Genomic DNA, 17,775 nt, shown 5'->3' with positions numbered 1-17,775 from the left:
GGAAGAGAAACCATTTTCCCAGGCAGAGCAGGTGGGCTCCCCAGCTCCTCGCACCATCCACCTGGCTGAATGAGGGCCTTCCCTGCAGCTCACCTGCGGAGTCCAAAGTCTGGGGTCTGGCCGCCCACTAAAAGGACCAACCCAACCCCAGGCAGAATTTCAGCCCCTACCCCTCAGTCATCTCACAAGTAAGAACGGAACTTACCTCCAGATAACTTGAAAGTTTATCATTATTCTCTTGCCAGAAAGGGCGAGTCACCAAGTACTAGAGGCCTGGGTTGCTGGACCCAAGGGCTCTTCCAGGGCAGCCCCTCCCTTCTGCCAGCTGTGCCTTCCCAGATGAGGTCTCCCCCTGGCCACCTTCACATGCTACCCAGTCCCAAGGTGGGACAGAGGATGGTTCCAGGGTGGTGTAGACATGAACATGTTTCCATGGCCCAGAAAGTGGCAGACGCACAGCAGAGTGGGGCTGCATCTAGGGGGTCTCACTCCCAAGAATCCAACCCAAAGGCTGAGAGGTGCCAGTGGGGACCTGGATGCATTCCAGTTCACTGACCACACCGTGGGTGATAGAAATCCCTGTGGCGGAGCACTGACCCACAGTCCTGGCTCCCAAGGCCCCTCCTCGAGTATTTCACTGGCGAGGTGGTGATGGGTAGTGGGCAGAGCGAGGGTCCAGCAAAATACAAGCACCTCCCTTCATGCTTCTTCTCACCAGGTCATTTTCACAGGGCAGGAGGGAGTGGAATAAATGATTTAGTGCCCATTTTACAGCACCATTAATGCCCCATTGACATACGAACTGGTTGCAGAACCAGTAGCCCAGCCACGAGGAGACTGGCATCAGGGAGGGAGTGTGGTTTTGCTCATTCTCCTCTTCTATGAGTCTGGCTAGAGTTGGGTTCAGGTGGCAGTTGACTGGGCGTGAAATTGTGTCTGGAATTGGTTCCTTCCAGTGGGTTCTTGGTCTCACTGACTTCAAGAATGAAGCCACAGACCTTTGCGGGGAGTGTTACAGCTCTTAAAGGTGGTGTGGACCCAAAGACAGAACAGCAGCAAGATTTATTGTCAAGAGGAAAGAACAGACCTTCCACAACGTGCAATAGCACCTCACAGTGCTACCGGTGCTGGCTGGGGTGGCCAGCTTTTATTCCCTAATTTGTCCCCACCCACGTCCTGCTGATTGGTCCATTTTACAGAGCACTAATTGGTCCATTTTACAGAGTGCTGATTGGTCCATTTTACAGAATGCTGGTGGGTGCATTTACAATCCTTTAGCTAGACAGAAAAGTTCTCCAATTCCCCCCGACCCAGAAGCCCAGCTGGTTTCACCTCTCAAGATGTCATCACCAGGATAGAGAAAAATACAGAAGCAATTGAACAATTTACTCCTCAGATGTATTCAGCTGAAGAGTTTGTCCCTGGATATTTGTACTAAAACATAGTAAAACCAAAAGCCAACACATGATATTAGTTAACAAATGGTTCAATTAAAGAATTCGTTGGAGAATCTGACTTGCAATGGAAGAACTGTTCAATGGATCCGTTTTCTAAATACTTGCTTGGGCTTGGCTCTTCTGAGCTTAGCTCACTTTGGGGACGGAGGCAGGAGAAGGATGTGACCTTCATGTTCTAGATTAAGAGGCTGGTGCTCAGGGAGGTAGGCGCTTTCTGGTCTTCTGGTTAGTGAGTACCTGAGCTGAGGCTGAACCCACAACGTCCTGCCTCTAGTGAGTGGGGGAAGGAGGCTGGGATTCGGATTGATGTATAGGAGCAGCATTCCAGTATGGATTCTAATTCTAGACATAGAGTATATGTTTTGCTTCCTACTCCTCTCAAAGATGAGGGCTTCTCTGCCAACTTCAGTGCTTGGCTTAGTATCCCTAATGGCTGGGATGCTATCGTGATCATTTGGAGACTCCATGAAATCCTCCCTCTTCGGCAAAACATGTGAATCATCACTGTGTCTTCCTGGACTTCTGAGGTGTTGGGGAACCTGTGAAGAAGGGGGGCTTATTTTCCTAATGAGAAAAAAGATGAATGAAATGAGGACTTCGATGATCTGAGACAGCACCAGCAAACGCATGGCTCACCATGTAGAGTTGGTACAGAAGTTAACTGTTTACTCAGGAAACTTCAGGAAAGAAAAAAGAGAAAATGAGGCCAAGCAGTAGTCAATTCAAAGACAGAAGTCTTCAACATGCTTATTTGTTCTTGGTATATTTTCAACTTCTTATTATGTAGAATTTTAAACATATAAAGAACATGTAGAATGCTACAGTATATTTTCATGCACATAACACCCAGCTTCAAGTACTGTTCTAAATCAATATACATATTTTAAAATCTAAATTCTCTCAGCCTGGCCAACATGGTGAAACCCTGTCTCTATTAAAAGTACAAAAACTAGCCGGGTGAGGTGGTGGGTGTCTGTAATCCCAGCTACTCAGGAGGCTGAGGCAGAAGAATCATTTGAACCCGAGAGGTGGAGGGTGCACTGAGCCAATATTGTGCCATTGCACTCCAGCCTGGGTGACAGATAGAGACTCTCTCTCAAAAAATAAATACATACATACATAAATTCCCTCATACTTCCCCTTTCCCCATATTTTTAAAGAAATAAACCCAAGACATTATAAAATACGTTTTGTACATGTTTTTGCATGTATTTCTAAAAGGTAAAGGCTCATGTTTTTAGGCAAGATAATGGTTATGTCTTTACTGTTTTAGAAACCTTCAATATTATCAAATATCATTAGTGTTCAAGTTTTCAATGCCCTCATAAATGTCAATTTGCCCTTCTTACATTTTGTTTGTTTGAGTCAGAATCCAAATAAGGTTGACACAGTGTGATTGGTGGATGTTTTAAAAGTCTCTTTCAATCTGTAGATTTCCCTCTTCTATAATTATTCTTTGAAATATATCTGCAAAAGGAACATTCCTGCATATTTCGTTTTGTGTAGTCATTGCTAGATTTCAAGATGAGAAGGAGAGCAAAGAAAGAAGGCCTGGGTCCAGTGGACTCTCGGGGTTCTGGATAAATCGGTTTCCTATGGCTCTTTTCCAAGTAGGGAGTGCAAAGGAGGATTTGGGACGTGTGCACTCTGCTCTGTCTTTGTTCTTGGTTAAAGCTCACATTTCAGCTCTCTGTGGCTGACTGTAGAATGGGTTGAAATAAATGCAAGTCTCAACCTTTCAGAACCGGCACAAAAGGACAAATTCTGCATGAAATCATTTGAAGAAGGTATTCCAAGTATTTGAAGAAATACTTCCAAGTATTTAAAGAAAGTAGAATGGGGTTTTCCAGGGGCTGGGGGAAGAGGGATGGGGAGGGAGTATTTAATGGGGGCAGAGTTTCAGTTTGGGAAGATGGAAAGTTTCTGGAGATGATGGTGGTGATGGTTGCACACATTCGGAATGTATTTAATACCATGGAATTGTACACTTAAAATGATTATTGTGGAAAATTGTACATTATGTGTCTCTTACCATAATAGAAATTGAGATAAAAAAGAAACTGGGGTTGGAGTTGGGAAAGATACATTATTTACAAAGAAATAAACCTGACAGCTACTTCCTCAACAGAAAAAAATAGAAGTCAGGAGACAATTGAATAATGTCTTTCAAGTGCTAAAAGAAAATAATTGCCAACTCAGAATTCTATGCCCTGTGAAAATATCTTTTAAACCTAAAGGTAAAGTAGATGTTTTCAAATAAAGTCTGAGAAAATTTGCAACTAAAATACAGAACTAAAGGTAATGTACAGGGGATTAGTTATTTATTTATAATTAATTAATTTTTTTGAGACTGAGTCTCACTCTGTCGCCCAGGCTAGAGTGCAGTGGCATGATCTTGGCTCATTGCAACCTCTGCCTCCCAGGGTCAAGCTATTCTCCTGTCTCAGCCTCTCGAGTAGCTGGGATTACAGGTGTGCACCACCAAGCCCGGCTAATTTTTGTATTTTTAGTAGAGACGGGGTTTCGCCATGTTGGCCAGGCGGATCTCGAACTCCTGACTTCAAATGATCCACCCACCTCAGCCTCCCAATGTGCAGGGGATTACAGACGTGAACCACAGTGCCCAGCCAGTACAAGGGGACTCTTTCTGTAGAAGGAAAATGATCCCAGGTGGAATCTTTGAAATGAAAGAATAATGAGAAGAAAGGTAATTCTACTTGGGCCAATCTAAATGAATATTTAGTGTTTAGAACAACAAAATCATGTCCTGTGAGATTCAAAATAAATGTAGAATTGAAATACACAGCAACAGTAGTATAGAAGTAAATGGAGTCTAAATATTCTTAGGGCCTTGCAGTATATTAAAATTATTTTGGAGTTTTATTTTATTATATAAACTCATAAAATTTTACNCCAGGTGGAATCTTTGAAATGAAAGAATAATGAGAAGAAAGGTAATTCTACTTGGGCCAATCTAAATGAATATTTAGTGTTTAGAACAACAAAAATCATGTCCTGTGAGATTCAAAATAAATGTAGAATTGAAATACACAGCAACAGTAGTATAGAAGTAAATGGAGTCTAAATATTCTTAGGGCCTTGCAGTATATTAAAATTATTTTGGAGTTTTATTTTTATTATATAAACTCATAAAATTTTACTGTATGTTATATAAAATGTACATAATAAAATTAGATCATAAATTTGTATGTAAATGTATACTATATGAATATAAATATTTTATTTTATTTTATAAAATTTATTTTAGAATTTTATAAGTGAGGATACATTTTGAAAATCTCTAAGCCTAAGATAAGCTCTAAAAGAAGAATAAAGAAATGTACGATTAGGGAGTTTATAGGAAGGAAAAAATTCGCAAAAGAAAATTAATACTGTATAAGCCAAAGGAGAGAAAAAGATACAAACAACATTGAGGAAAAATTGAAAAACAATAAAACAGTAGTTTGAAAGGACAGAGAGTGTCCTTGCCATCCACATAACCCATGGCTCATCCCAGAGTATATAAGGACTCCTGGATACCAATGAGGACATGTCAGAAAGCCGAATGGGAGACAAGCAAGACACCTAACAGGCTGTGGATGAAAGAGGCCACACAGCTGGCCAGTGGACATCGAGGTGCTCAGCCTGGCCAGTTGTCAGGGAACACACATGAAGCCCACAGCATGGTGGAAAGGCTCAAAGACAGCAGCCTGTGCTGACCAGGGCCGGCCAGGTGTGGAGCAGCGGATCCTTCCCTGCTGGGGGAGCCTATGGCAGCACGGCTATGTTGGAGGCCAGTCAGGGCATTGCTATAGCCTAGCATGTGTGCTCCCCATCTCAGGAATGACACCCAGCCAGAAGCCATGCACACATACTCAAACCTGGGCACAAGGACGAGACGTCTCTGAAGAGCAGGACGAATGCATTGTGGCGTCCAATTCAATCCCAATCAGCAACAGCAATGAGCGCATTCACAGCATGCGCATACTCCCAGGCATGACTCTTACAGGTGCAATGGTGAGCAAAAGATGTCAGGCCAGGAGAATATATGCCACATCTTTCCATTCATGCAAACTTCCAATCTTCACATTCATACAAACTTCATGCGCACTTCCAATCTTCACATTCATCCAGACTTCAAATCTTCACATTCACAAACTTCATGCAAACTTCATGCAAATGTTAAATCTTCAAATTCATACAAACTTCAAATCTTCATACAAACTTCATACAAACTTCAAATCTTCAAGTTCATACAAACCTCAAATCTTCAAATTCATACAAACCTCAAATCTTCAAATTCATACAAACTTAGAACCTTCAAATTCATACGAACTTCAAATCAGCGGGACGCGTACTGTGGGGAGAAGGGGCCAGGTGGAGGCTGGGGAGGGCTCCAGCCCTGGGAGGCCCGGGAATGCCCGTGATGCCCTCCCTGTTTGTCTGTAGGCGGTGAGACAGGTGCTGTGAAAATCCAGCATGCTGTACACTGGTGATTTGGCACTTTTCTGTAGGGAAGTTAAACTTCAATAAAAGAGTTTATTTAGAAAAATAAAAGAGGCCAGGTCCATTTGGGGGGTTATGGTTATGTAAGTGCAGATATTCCAGGAAACTCCTTATTAAAGGCATGGTCTAGAGAACAGACGATGTCATTCTGTCCCAGCACTGTGTGCGTATAAGGCAGCAATGCCAGGATAAAGCAGAGCCCAGCCTGGGGCAGGCAGGAGAGGGATGGGAGGATGCATATGTTGGCGGTGACCCTGCAGGGCCTGGGTGGGCCGAGGAGCAGCTGCAGACTCCCACTGCTCTCACGAAGGCATGCGCTGCGTGCTGGGGTGGGGGCAAACATGAACAGCGCTGGCCCCTCCCTGTCCCTGAGGGCCCCCGCCAGTCCCCCCGGGATGCTGGCAGTGCAGGGGCTTGACCTGCTGGGATGTACTCTGGCCATGTTAGGACCCCTGGCACGGGGCCTCGTTTCCTTATTTGTTTGCTTGGACTCACGAGTTAAGCTAACTTGATTTTTTTTTTTTTTTTTAATTCACTAAACCTGTAGTCCATATGAGCCCACAAGGGTCAGCCTGGGCACTGGGAGCCAGCCCAGGCCAGACATGGACGACGTGGATGATGTGGACGACGTGGACGAGGGCATCTGCAGGCAGCGAGGCCCCGCTCCTGTGGGAAAGCAGGAGACCCTGAGTGGAGCCAAGCACAAGGTCCCTGCTCTCAGACTCTCCTTTCAGACAAGGCACCTCCACCAGGCAGGAGCACCGGGGACAGAGAGGGGTCCAGATGCTGCCCCTGTGCTTGCTTCCTGGGAAGACAGAAGGGGCTGGGAAGGAAGCATCCCTAGCACCCAAGGACCGACTCCCGAGCTGTGTGCTGTGTGGGGCTTTCTTGGGTGAGGGACTGTTGCAAGGACAATTCTTTTTCTTCCACGCAGCAGCCCTGAGCCCTCTTGCGAGGGAGAGGAAGCAGGACTGAACCTGCTGCTGCGGGGGATGGGAAGGCGAGCTGCCCAGGCTCCGACTCCAGGAGCACGTGGGCACACTGAGAGGTCTGGGTGTGCAGTCGCTGGCCATGTCCCAGGGGCTCCAGTGACCCCATTAGCACCCAATGACCTTGTTCCTCCTCCTCCTCTGTTTCGGGTGGTTGGACTCCTGGCTTCCTGGAGCCCTTAGCACTACATGCTTTAATTCCACGGCAGCCCCATCACTCACCCGTGCTCCCCACCTCGCCTGCCTGGGCTCCCTCTGCGTCCACACCCATCCTTGTCAACAGCAGGGCAACCACCCATGCTGGGGGAACAGGCAAGTCCTGCGTCACTGGATTTTCCACAGTGCTTCAAAAACTGCCTGGAATTGGGAGTGTGGGTCTCGCTGGGTTTATGAACTCCGAATTGCATTTCTGAGAAGCACCTTAGACCGATAATAGCGCTCCACCATGGAAACACTCCCGAGCTTGCCGGCTGTGGCAGTTTTAATGCTGCAGTTTATAAAACTGTTTTTAATTAGGCAATGCTCCCTTCCTGTGCGGTATTATGCTTGGGTCCTAATCCTTCGAATTAAGTGGCTAATCGTGGAAAATGCCTCTTGTTGCTCTCTGTAATACTTTAGTTCTGCTCTTTACAGGCCTTTCTATTTTTTATTTAAGAGAGAAAGAGGTATTATATAATACTGATGTAATAGAATGCAGTTAGAGTTCCAGTATGCAATAGAATAACTGAGGTATGCTTCTTGAAAAGACTGCTTCTCAGTTAAAACCTTCCCATTTTAGAAAAACAAGGAGGCTCAAATGATGCTATGTTGATATCTGTAGATTGCTCAGTATGGTCCAGGACCGTGGGAGTGCATGAGCGAGAATGGGGGGCTCTGGTGCCACTTCCTTGTTTTACAGGTGAGGAAACTGAGGCACAGAGACATTCCCTGCTCAAGGTTCATAGCTGTTCAGTCCAGGTCCTCATAGCTGTTCAGTCCAGGTCCTCATAGCTGTCAGTCCAGGTCCTCATAGCTGTCAGTCCAGGTCCTCATAGCTGTCAGTCCAGGTCCTCATAGCTGTCAGTCAAGATCCCCATAGCTGCTCAGTCCAGGTCCTCATAGCTGCTCAATCCAGGTCCTCACAGCTGCTCCATCCAGATCCTCAGAGCTGTCAGTCCAGGTCCTCATAGCTGCCCAGTCCAGATCCTCAGAGCTGCTCAGTCCAGATCCTCAGAGCTGCTCAGGCCAGGTCCTCAGAGCTGCGAAGTCCAGATCCTCAGAGCTGTCAGTCCAGGTCCTCATAGCTGCTCAGTCCAGATCCTCATAGCTGCTCAGTCCAGGTCCTCAGAGCTGCTCAGTCCAGATCCTCAGAGCTGCTCAGTCCAGGTCCTCAGAGCTGTCAGTCCAGGGCCTCTGCCTCCAGTGTGCAGAACGCTGCACGTGGGAGGAGGAAGCTTCCATCTGTGGCTCTCAGCTCCCTCTTCATCCATGAAGGGAGCAGTCGGCGAGTGTGAGTGGGTGTCCAGGCTGCCTCCTGGGGCTTCATGCTTTTTAAAAAATATCCACACTGTATCCTCCCCTACTATGCATGAGGAAACAGAAGGATACTAGGTGAGATTATATGGTAGAGAATTCTTACTGAAGAGAAACCACAGAACTAACCATGAACACTCGCTGGCCACAGTCTGTTCGAATTCTGCCTCATAGCGCACACACTCTCCAGACCAGCCTGGGATGACCCGAAACACTGTCCTTCTCCCCTGGGGAGTGGGCTTTCAACAGAACCTACGAGCTGCCTGAGCCGTGCATCAGTCATCTCTGTGACAATGTGTGCCGAGTGCTGGTCGTGGGTAACAGCTCCGGAGTCCCCGTCTGTGGGTGGCTGGTGGAGCTTCAGCAGGAGTCAGCGGGTCCTGGAGGGCTCTGTGCCTGGGAGGAAGAGTGCCCGCTGCTCCCCCGTCCCCTTCACATCTAGCAGTCCCTGAGCCCCTGACTGCCCTGGTCCAACTTCCATGAACTTCAGGTTTTACTAGTCTCCCTTTAGGATGTAAAGGGATGTTTATAAAATAAGTTGCTGGCAGGGTGCTGGGTGCCAAGGAGTAGCAAAGATGGCGGGGCATAATCCCACCCTCAGGTCTTGCCATCAGCCTGGAGGGCACTGGTCTGCTCTTTGGAGCCTGTGTTTGAGAGACACGTTGTTAGATGCTTGCTGTGCATTCTCTTTCTCCCCTTCTCTGGGATGTTCTTTTCTTTTATCATCGTTCTCTCCTGCATCCAGCTCACTTGAGGCCTGGCCAGACCCACTGATTCCTTGGTTCTGCCTCTCAAAGTGAGGAAGTGGGCGTGGACACTGCTGAGTGAGCCTGTCCCCCACCTCCTGGACTTCCTAGGACACTGCCCCCGGGGAGGGACTTCAGAGTCACCCTGTTCCACTCCTTCACTTTCCAGGCCAGGAAACGGAGGCTGGCAGCTTCCCGCCGCTCACAGGTAAAGTGAATTTCAGGCTGGGCCTGGTGGCTCTGCCTCCAGACTCTGGGGCAGGGTGAGAAAGCGCTGCTCTGACAATCAGAGCCTGGTGAGGGGCCCAGCCTCCCAATCCCAGACCTGCCATTCACACTGTGCTCCAGGGCCAGGGGCCTGCAGGTGCGATTTTACATACTCCACTGTCCTTAATGTCCACAACTGTTGAAATTCCAAAAATACAACAATGACTTTCTCTTTTAGAAAAAAATCGACTTGTCCAAGACTTGGAAGCCCTAGAGAAATGTGGCCTGGTGCCAAGGGACAAAGACCACACAGAGGCCGGCTGTGGCACACCTAGGAGGTTATCGTGCTCTCCTGACGCTGTCCTCATGCTGGACATCAAGTATTCCCTCCAGTGTCCGTGTCCCTCGGCACTGAGGAAACAGAGACCTAGCCTCAAGTGGTTTCAGCAGGAGCCCTGTGGGGTTAAATTCCCAACACGACTAATGAGGCAGGAGTAAGATTAGGAGGCCATACTGACGGGTCCCCCTGTGGGAAGCCTCGCAGACTCTTCCCTGCACCTTCGTGCATCAGCACCTGACTCTTTTGCAAGGTAAGCGCTCCTGCAGGCTACCAGCCGCCCGCCAGATGGTTACCTTTTCCTGATCCCTGGCTCAGGAAAGAGAACAAAAGCCCCTTTTCCCTGATATAGCTTCCTCAATCCCCAGCCAATCACCACCAAAAGCCCAAGAATCTATTAGCTACAAGTTCTTGCCTCGTAGAGGGGGCCAGGGACTTCTTCAAGGTCCCTCATGTGCTAGGTTCAAGGTTTAGCTTAGAGTGACCTTTTCTTCATTTTAGTAGTAAAAACACATCCACAGGTGGAGATTTCATATGCTAATGGTACATGGGATATGTGTTAGATGACGTAGATGCTGGGCACATGTGCCAACCGCAGGTCCACCTTTGCATACCTGACCACACCAGTGTTTTATGAATATTCATACGCGGCTCCGACAAGGGAAATTCCTCTTAAGGCACTGGCTGCTGTCTCTCCCTTTGAGCGGTCCACCCTGCCTCCCGGAGTGTACCTTTGCTTTGCAAGAAACTTCTTTGCCTACTCTTACTTTGAACTCGCTCTCAAATTCTTTTGTGTGACGACCTCAAGAACCTGAACCAATCTACCAACAACACAAATCTATACAACACTTTTACGACACGAAAATTCAAGCACAGCAACTAAATTAAAGTAGCTCGATGGCCTGATCCTTGGCTTTGTGATTATGTTAATGCTTAGATCTTAACTGATTTCCTTAGGCTATTTTTAACAACAGTGGCTCTGTTGATGTAGAATAAATACAAGCTAGCATAGCCAATGACTACTTATGAGAGCAGTAAGTAATACCAAGGTGTTTTTCCTCTTCCCCAGTGCTCGAGATGTGTATTAGAAGGCGAAAGAGGAGGGAGAAAGGATAAGCATCTTTATGCTAAGAGGACCCATCCATCACTTTAATTCAAGTCAGAATTTTAAAATATCGCACTAAGTTCTTGTTTGTTGGATCCAGAGATCCGAGTTATTGGGCATTTCAGTCCTGACATTTGCATCCAGACAGTTTGCAAAGGGTAAAGGTAGAAAATGCTGTAAACCCAATCAACTGCTGCTTGATATTCCAAGTAGGGTGAGTAACCTTTTCAAATAGTAGAGGAACTTGTGAGTGATAAGATGAACTTTGATCTTCGGAATCACAGATTCTTGGTAATGCATCTCTTTACCTTTGACCTGCCTTCTTATAAATACCTTGAGGTGCTGGGTTTTGATAATAAAGAAACATCTTGTAGAGCTTACAAACAAGATCCCATATGTCACTGTGATGCTTTCTGGCTACAACCACGGCAGCCTTCATGACACCCTGTCATCCTGCCTGGCCACACTGGCCTTTCCAATTGCAGAAACACTCTTGGGGGCTGGAGTGGGTGCAATCCTGCATCCTGACCAGAGCTTTCCAAGAAGGGGTCTTATTCCAGCCTGCCGGTGTGCATGGAGCAGACCTGACTCAGTCACCCTGACTTCATTTCTAATTGCTTTTTCTAACGACATGGTGCTGTGGCTGAGATGGACAGCCTCGCCATGGTGACACACATCAGCTCATCTACATCTGCCTCTGCCATTCCAGTGGCCTGTGGAACTTTGGTTGCTGGGTCTCCAGGGACATGAGGCACAGTAACCACTGTTCAAACAGGACAGTCCTCAGCATAAATAGGACACTAGAAATGATAAAGATATGCAATGTTTGAAATATATATTTATTGACCAGCAAATTGATTACATTACATTACTGAATCCATAAAATAGCTCTATGAATAAATAAATTTCAAAAACAAAATTCCTGTTAAAATAACGTATTTTGTGTTCACCAAAGCAAGATAATCTTTATGTTGGATACCTGAACACTGAAAAAATAGCCAAGCAGATTATTATTGATATATATTCATATACTATACTTGAATCTGCTGCTTAGTCATTTCTCTTCTCATGAAATTCATAGTTTATCTCTCATCTTTTTAATTTCTTCATAAAATTACAATCTTCTTTAAATTTCTGCTTTATCATTAATAAATTTAAAAGTATAGACACTTTCAATGGACTCTTCTCTGCTGCTGCATTCTAATGTATGTTAGAAACAACATTCTCTCTAACCATGCTGAGGTATCAAGTAAGTACAGCATAATTTCTGCTAAATGGAGGATAATCTTAATTCTATTTCTCATATATAAGTGTGTAAATATTTCAGGCCAAATGTTTCCATAGATACTATCTTTATGCCTCCATTCAGAGTACATTTTTTTGGCAAAGATAAGATAAAACTTGTCAAATAAATTGTGTCTATTTATGGTTCTTTTGAATCTCTCCCCATATTTAGATCATGCAAAACTGTAAGACTTCTCAATTTAATTCCATTCTGGTATGGAGTATAAATTTATCCAATTAAAAATAGGTGCTCCCTTGAAAGATTTTTCCCACAAATTGAGATATACTAAAGCAAAGCCATACAATTTCAAAATTAAACCTGATACATGGCTAGAGCTTCCACCAAGTTAATGTGTTCGATTTCTTCTTTGATTTTATTCCATTTACATTTAACGTAATTACCAATAAAGTCTATTTGCTTTCCATTTGTCCCACCTGTTTTGCTGTCTTCCTTTTTTTTAATTAATAAAGTGCTTTTTTAGTTATTGAATTGTGTTGAACATTTAAATACACATTTTGTACTTTTAGATGTTGCCTAGAGATTGCAATAAGCATCATTGATTTATTAGACGCACCTGGAAGTACCGCTTTTATCACACTCAGAGTAACACAAGTGTGGTGGCCGTGGTGCTCTCAGGGTGCTCAGAGAACCCACTGTCAGGAAAGTAGCTGGTGGATAAGTTCTAGCTGTGCACCTGCAGACACACCATAGTGTCACGCCAAGCCTTCGGCACCCCCCACCCCCCAGGCTGTTCCCAGTCAATGATGGAGCATGGTAGGAGTGCAATACTAGCTCGTTCCTGACAACAGGGTTCCTATGACAGATAATCTTTGCCTGGGGCTCCCTTGCAGCCTGACTGAGACTACAGTCTGAGGCTCTTCCTGCCCAGTCCTTCCTTCTCTCCTCTCTTCTTTCACAGGTGTCAGACCAGCATGATGGTCTGAAGGTTCTACGTACCCACCCACCTTCCCCTCCGCTCTGTCTTTCACAAATGTATCCCCAATACATCTCTACAAGTCTCACTTTTTAAAAAAACATCTGCTTCTTGGTACCAGATCTGACAAAAGAAGAATCTTGCAGGAATATAATTCCATTCATTCCCCTCTGTCCTTTTGCTACTATGTGTTGTATTAGCACATTTTCATACTGCTATGAAGAAATATCCGAGACTGGATAATTTATAAAGAAAAAGAGGTTTAATGAACTCACAGTTCCACATGATTGGGGAGGCCTTACAATCATGGTGGAAGGTGAAGGATGAACAATGGTATGTCTTACATGGTGGCAGGCTAGAGTGCATGTGCAGGGGAACTGCCCTTTATAAAACCATCAGATCTCATGAGACTTACTCATTATCAGGAGAACAGCATGGGAAAGCCCACCCCCATGATTCAATTACCTCCCACCGCGTCCCTCCCATGACATGTGGGGATTATGAGAGCCACAATTCAAGATGAGATTTGGGTAGGGACACAGCCAAATCATATCATGCATTTTACAAACTTGGCAAACATAGTTGCTGTTGTTGCTTTGCACAATTAACATCTCTCATATTTGTACACATATTTTCTCTTTCTCCAGCTCTGTGTTCCTTTTGCAATTCCAATTTCCAGTTAGAATTGCTTTCCTGCAATCTGAAGAATTTTCTTTACTGTTTCTTGACATGTGGTTTGATGGCAATTCATTCTTTTTGCCTTTGTTTGTCTGAAAGTGTTGTTATTTTACCTTCATTTTGATTTTTTTTTTCTGAATATAGATTTCTAGGTTGGCGGGATCCCCCTTCCACCCTTTTATTTTAAAATATCATTGCAGTATTATCTGACTTCCACTAGACCATCTTCTATTATTCCACATCTTTCATGTTCTGTTTGGCTCTTTACTTTTTTTCTTTTATTTCTCTGTTTTATCTTGGATATTTTCTATTAACTTATCTTCAAGTCTACCAACTCTGTTCTCAGCAGTGTCCAGGCTATTTTTAAATCCATTGAATGGCTTTCCGATTTTGGATATTGTGTTTTTTCTGTTCTAAAATGTCTTTTTGACTTCTTTTATAGATTTTAATCCCTGTTGAAATTCTCTATCTTCCATTTTGTATATCTCTCCCTGGCACTTAACATATTAATCATAGTTATTTTTAAAAGCTTATCTGCTAACTCTGATATCTGAATCACCAGTGAGTCTGATTTTCTTGTCTGTGGGTAAAAAATTATAGAGGAAGGCATTCTTTTCCTCTGAAGAGTTTAACATTTCCAGTTTACTCTCCCATATTTCAATAATTATATCCCTTCCAGTTTCTTCTCAGTATCTTAAATTGGTTAATTAGAAAAATAATTTTTTTAGCTTTTATGATTGTTATTGGCAGAAGAATCAGAGAAATGGAAGCTAAGTTATCATGATTGAAGCTAAAGTCTTTTTCTTTCTTTTAGATAGTTAAGTTTCAATGCCTTCCTATTTATGGCTTTGTTTTCAATAATTGTACTTGCTTGAGTCTTCAAAAGCTTAAGTTCTTTGACACTCCAATTAGTTAACACTTCCAGCAAAGATTTCAAAATGTTTTTTATAATATATCATTGATAGCATTGCAGGACATTTAGGTTGATTTACAGAACTCACACATTCCTAAAATTAAATTTATGATAGGTAATAAGAGGAGAGATGTATTTCCATGATATGTATATTTATACAATGTCAGTGTAACCATGAAACATTTATAGTTCAATCATTCCGTGTGTGTGTATGTGTGTGTGTGTCTATCTATGTGTCAATTTGAGTGGGTCACAGGGTGTCCGGGTTAAACATTGTTTCTGGGTGTGTCTGAGGGTGTGTCCAGATGGGATTGTCATTTGAACTGGTGAATTCAGTAAAGTAGATTTCCCTCCCCAATGTGGGTGGGCATTATCCAATCTGTCGAAAGCCTGAATAGAACAAAAGGTGGAGGAAGGAGAAATTTGCCCCTATCTTCCTGCCTCATTGCTTGATCTGGGAAAACTCATTTAATCTTCTCCTGTCCCTGGAGAGGTTAACATCACTACCCTAGTTCTCAGGACTTCTTTCTCAGAATAAATTACATCAACAACTTTCCTGTGTCTGCAGCTTGCAGACACAGATTGTAACGCTTCTCAGCCTCCATAATCACTTGAGCCAATTCCATAATAAATCTCTCTCTCTACACACACACACACACACACACACACACACACATCTATCTATATCGCTATCTACCATTGCTTCTGTTTCTTTGGGGAGCCTTAAACAAATGCATACATACATACATACATACATCACACATATATGGACATTCTTCAGTATCCACAGGTGATTGGTTCTATCCCCTCTGTCTCTGGTAGATACCAAAATTCAAGGGTACTCAAGTCCTTTATAGTCAAACCTCCATATCTGCAGTTTCCACATTCAAAGATATGAAGATATGGAGGACTGACTCTCTCTCTGTCTCTCTCTCTACACACACACACACACACACACACACACAAATTTACACATGCATAAAATGATATATATAAATATCCATAATTTAAAAACTTGATGGCTGTGACTTCTATTTCAGTTGGTAGACTATCATAGCTTGTTTGACAAAATTGTGGATTCTATTTGCATCACAACCAACTCCTGGTTTCCATCCTGCTGTGGTTTGAATGTGTTCCCCAAAGTTCATGTGCTAGGTTACATCACAAGGCACTGCCCTCAGGAATGAATTAATGCTGTTATTGAAAGGATGAGTCTGACCCTCTCCCCTCCTCTCTCTCTCTCTCATGTGCTCTTTTGCTCTTCAATTTCCACTAAGGGATGATGTAGCAAGAAGGCCCTCACCAGATGCTGGTCCCTTGGATCTCCCAGCTTCTAGAACCGTAAGAAATAAATCCCTGTTCTCTAAAAATTATCCAGTCCACATGTCCTGTAAAGCAGCACAAAACAGACTAAGACATATCCTGAGGCTTCTTAGTTTAGCAAGAACACTTCCATAGTGCTGTACTCCACCAAACTTTGTATTTGTATTATCACTGCAAAACAACTAACTTTATCTCAATGTTGAATTGTTTGACTGAACTGCATCTACAATAATAACAGATGTTTCAGTTCCAAGACGATAAATTTCTCAAGGCCCTATTTTGATTCTATGAACTAAATTTTGAAAATTGGAATCCTTTATTGGAATTAACATAGTGGGTTTGCTGTTCACAGCATCTCGTGGTGCTCATCAAGTAATTGAAGAGCTGGCCTCTTGGAAGGTCTGTGAAGCCCTTCTTCTGTTACTGGAACCCACACGTGAGCAGCTAGGGCCTCATTCTTCATGTGTGCGCACGGAAGTTTAGAATTTGAAGTGAGCAAAATTAATTTAGAACAAGAATGAATTGATCTAAATAAAAAGTCATGCTTCATAGAATATATGTAAATGTGCCTTCTGTATCTGCATGTGTTACATTATGATTTTTGGTCACAGTTTTTTATGAATAACAACTAACTTTTTAAAGTAGATGCTGATATAGTTTCAGCAAATTTGTGTCTTCTGCTTTTTATAAGTTCAGGATTATCACCATGGCCCCACATTGAATGGTACATGTCAATAAACATTTCATGCAGCTTACACACATTCATCATCACTGAGAAATAAATGCCGTAGAATTTTGTGTTAAAACAGCAACATTTTAATTTTGTACTTTTAAAGCTTATGGTGCACAAAGGATTCACTGCAAAGTCAAAAAGTTTTGTCAAATGATAAATTAATTACCTGTATTCAACAATGGCAAAGCCCACAAAGTGGAAGTCTCTGTTCCATGACGTTCTACAGTGGGGCCCACTTGGCTTGCACTTCCCTGCAAATGTGTATTTGTTTCTAGAGCTGCCCTGACAGCTTATCAGAAACTGGAGCATGTAAAACAACAGAAATTATGTCTCTCACAGTTCATGAGGCCAGAAGTCTGAGACTGAGGCATCAGTAGGGCTGGATTCTTCTGGAGGCTGTGAGGGTGCCTTCCTTTCTCCCCCGTCTATGGCTCCTACCATGGCAGCAGCCCTTGGTGTTCCTTGGCTTGTAGATAGACCCATCTAACTTCTGCCTTTCTCTTTATATGTATTTCTTTCCTGTGTGTGTTTCCTCCTTGTCTCTATATGCAAGTATCCATGCTATTGGATTTAGGGCCCACCCTACTCCAGGATGACCTTATCTTAACTTGGTAACATCTTTAGAGAACCTGTTTCCAAATAAGGTCACATTCACAGGTACTAGGGATACAGACTTGAACTTATTTTGCTGGGGGGACACAATTCAACCCACATATACTTTCCCTATTGTTTCCTGTTTCCCCTGCATAGCAGCATCCTGCCATTGGGCATCTCACAGACCACAGGGCTTTGGGTCATGGCCCAACTGTCTGGCTCAGCCAGTGCTCAGCAGGGCAGCAGCATCCACACTGGAGGACTGAGGTCCTTCCTGCTCACACCTGAGCACTGCACCTCCTTTAGATGTTACAGCCGGTGCTATCCTTGAAGGGGACATGTTAGTAACCATTGTCTGAAAGGTGTGGAATGGAGAGGCAGGTGTTTGAGGTATCCTTCCAGATCGGACCACCTGTTCTGTGCACGTGTGCCTCCCGCTTTTCTGACCCCAGTGCA

General features: G+C 44.0%; 1 long non-coding RNA gene across 1 annotated transcript in view; it reads right to left on the bottom strand.

Moving 5' to 3' along the window:
* Positions 1 to 1,215: 1,215 nt before the first annotated feature.
* The window catches only part of LOC108532000 (uncharacterized), a 34,495-nt gene continuing 17,935 nt past the window's right edge, over positions 1,216 to 17,775 (bottom strand). The window contains exon 3 of the long non-coding RNA XR_001886332.1: positions 1,216 to 2,021. This is a non-coding gene — a long non-coding RNA (uncharacterized LOC108532000). The remainder of the gene's footprint in view (positions 2,022 to 17,775) is intronic.

This window comes from Rhinopithecus bieti, unplaced genomic scaffold (genome assembly GCF_001698545.2).
Source record: "Rhinopithecus bieti isolate Rb0 unplaced genomic scaffold, ASM169854v2 scaffold_7884, whole genome shotgun sequence".
Classification (NCBI taxonomy): Eukaryota; Metazoa; Chordata; class Mammalia; order Primates; family Cercopithecidae; genus Rhinopithecus; species Rhinopithecus bieti.
The sequence above is the reverse complement of the archived record's forward strand: the minus strand, read 5'-3'. Positions and strand labels throughout refer to the sequence as shown.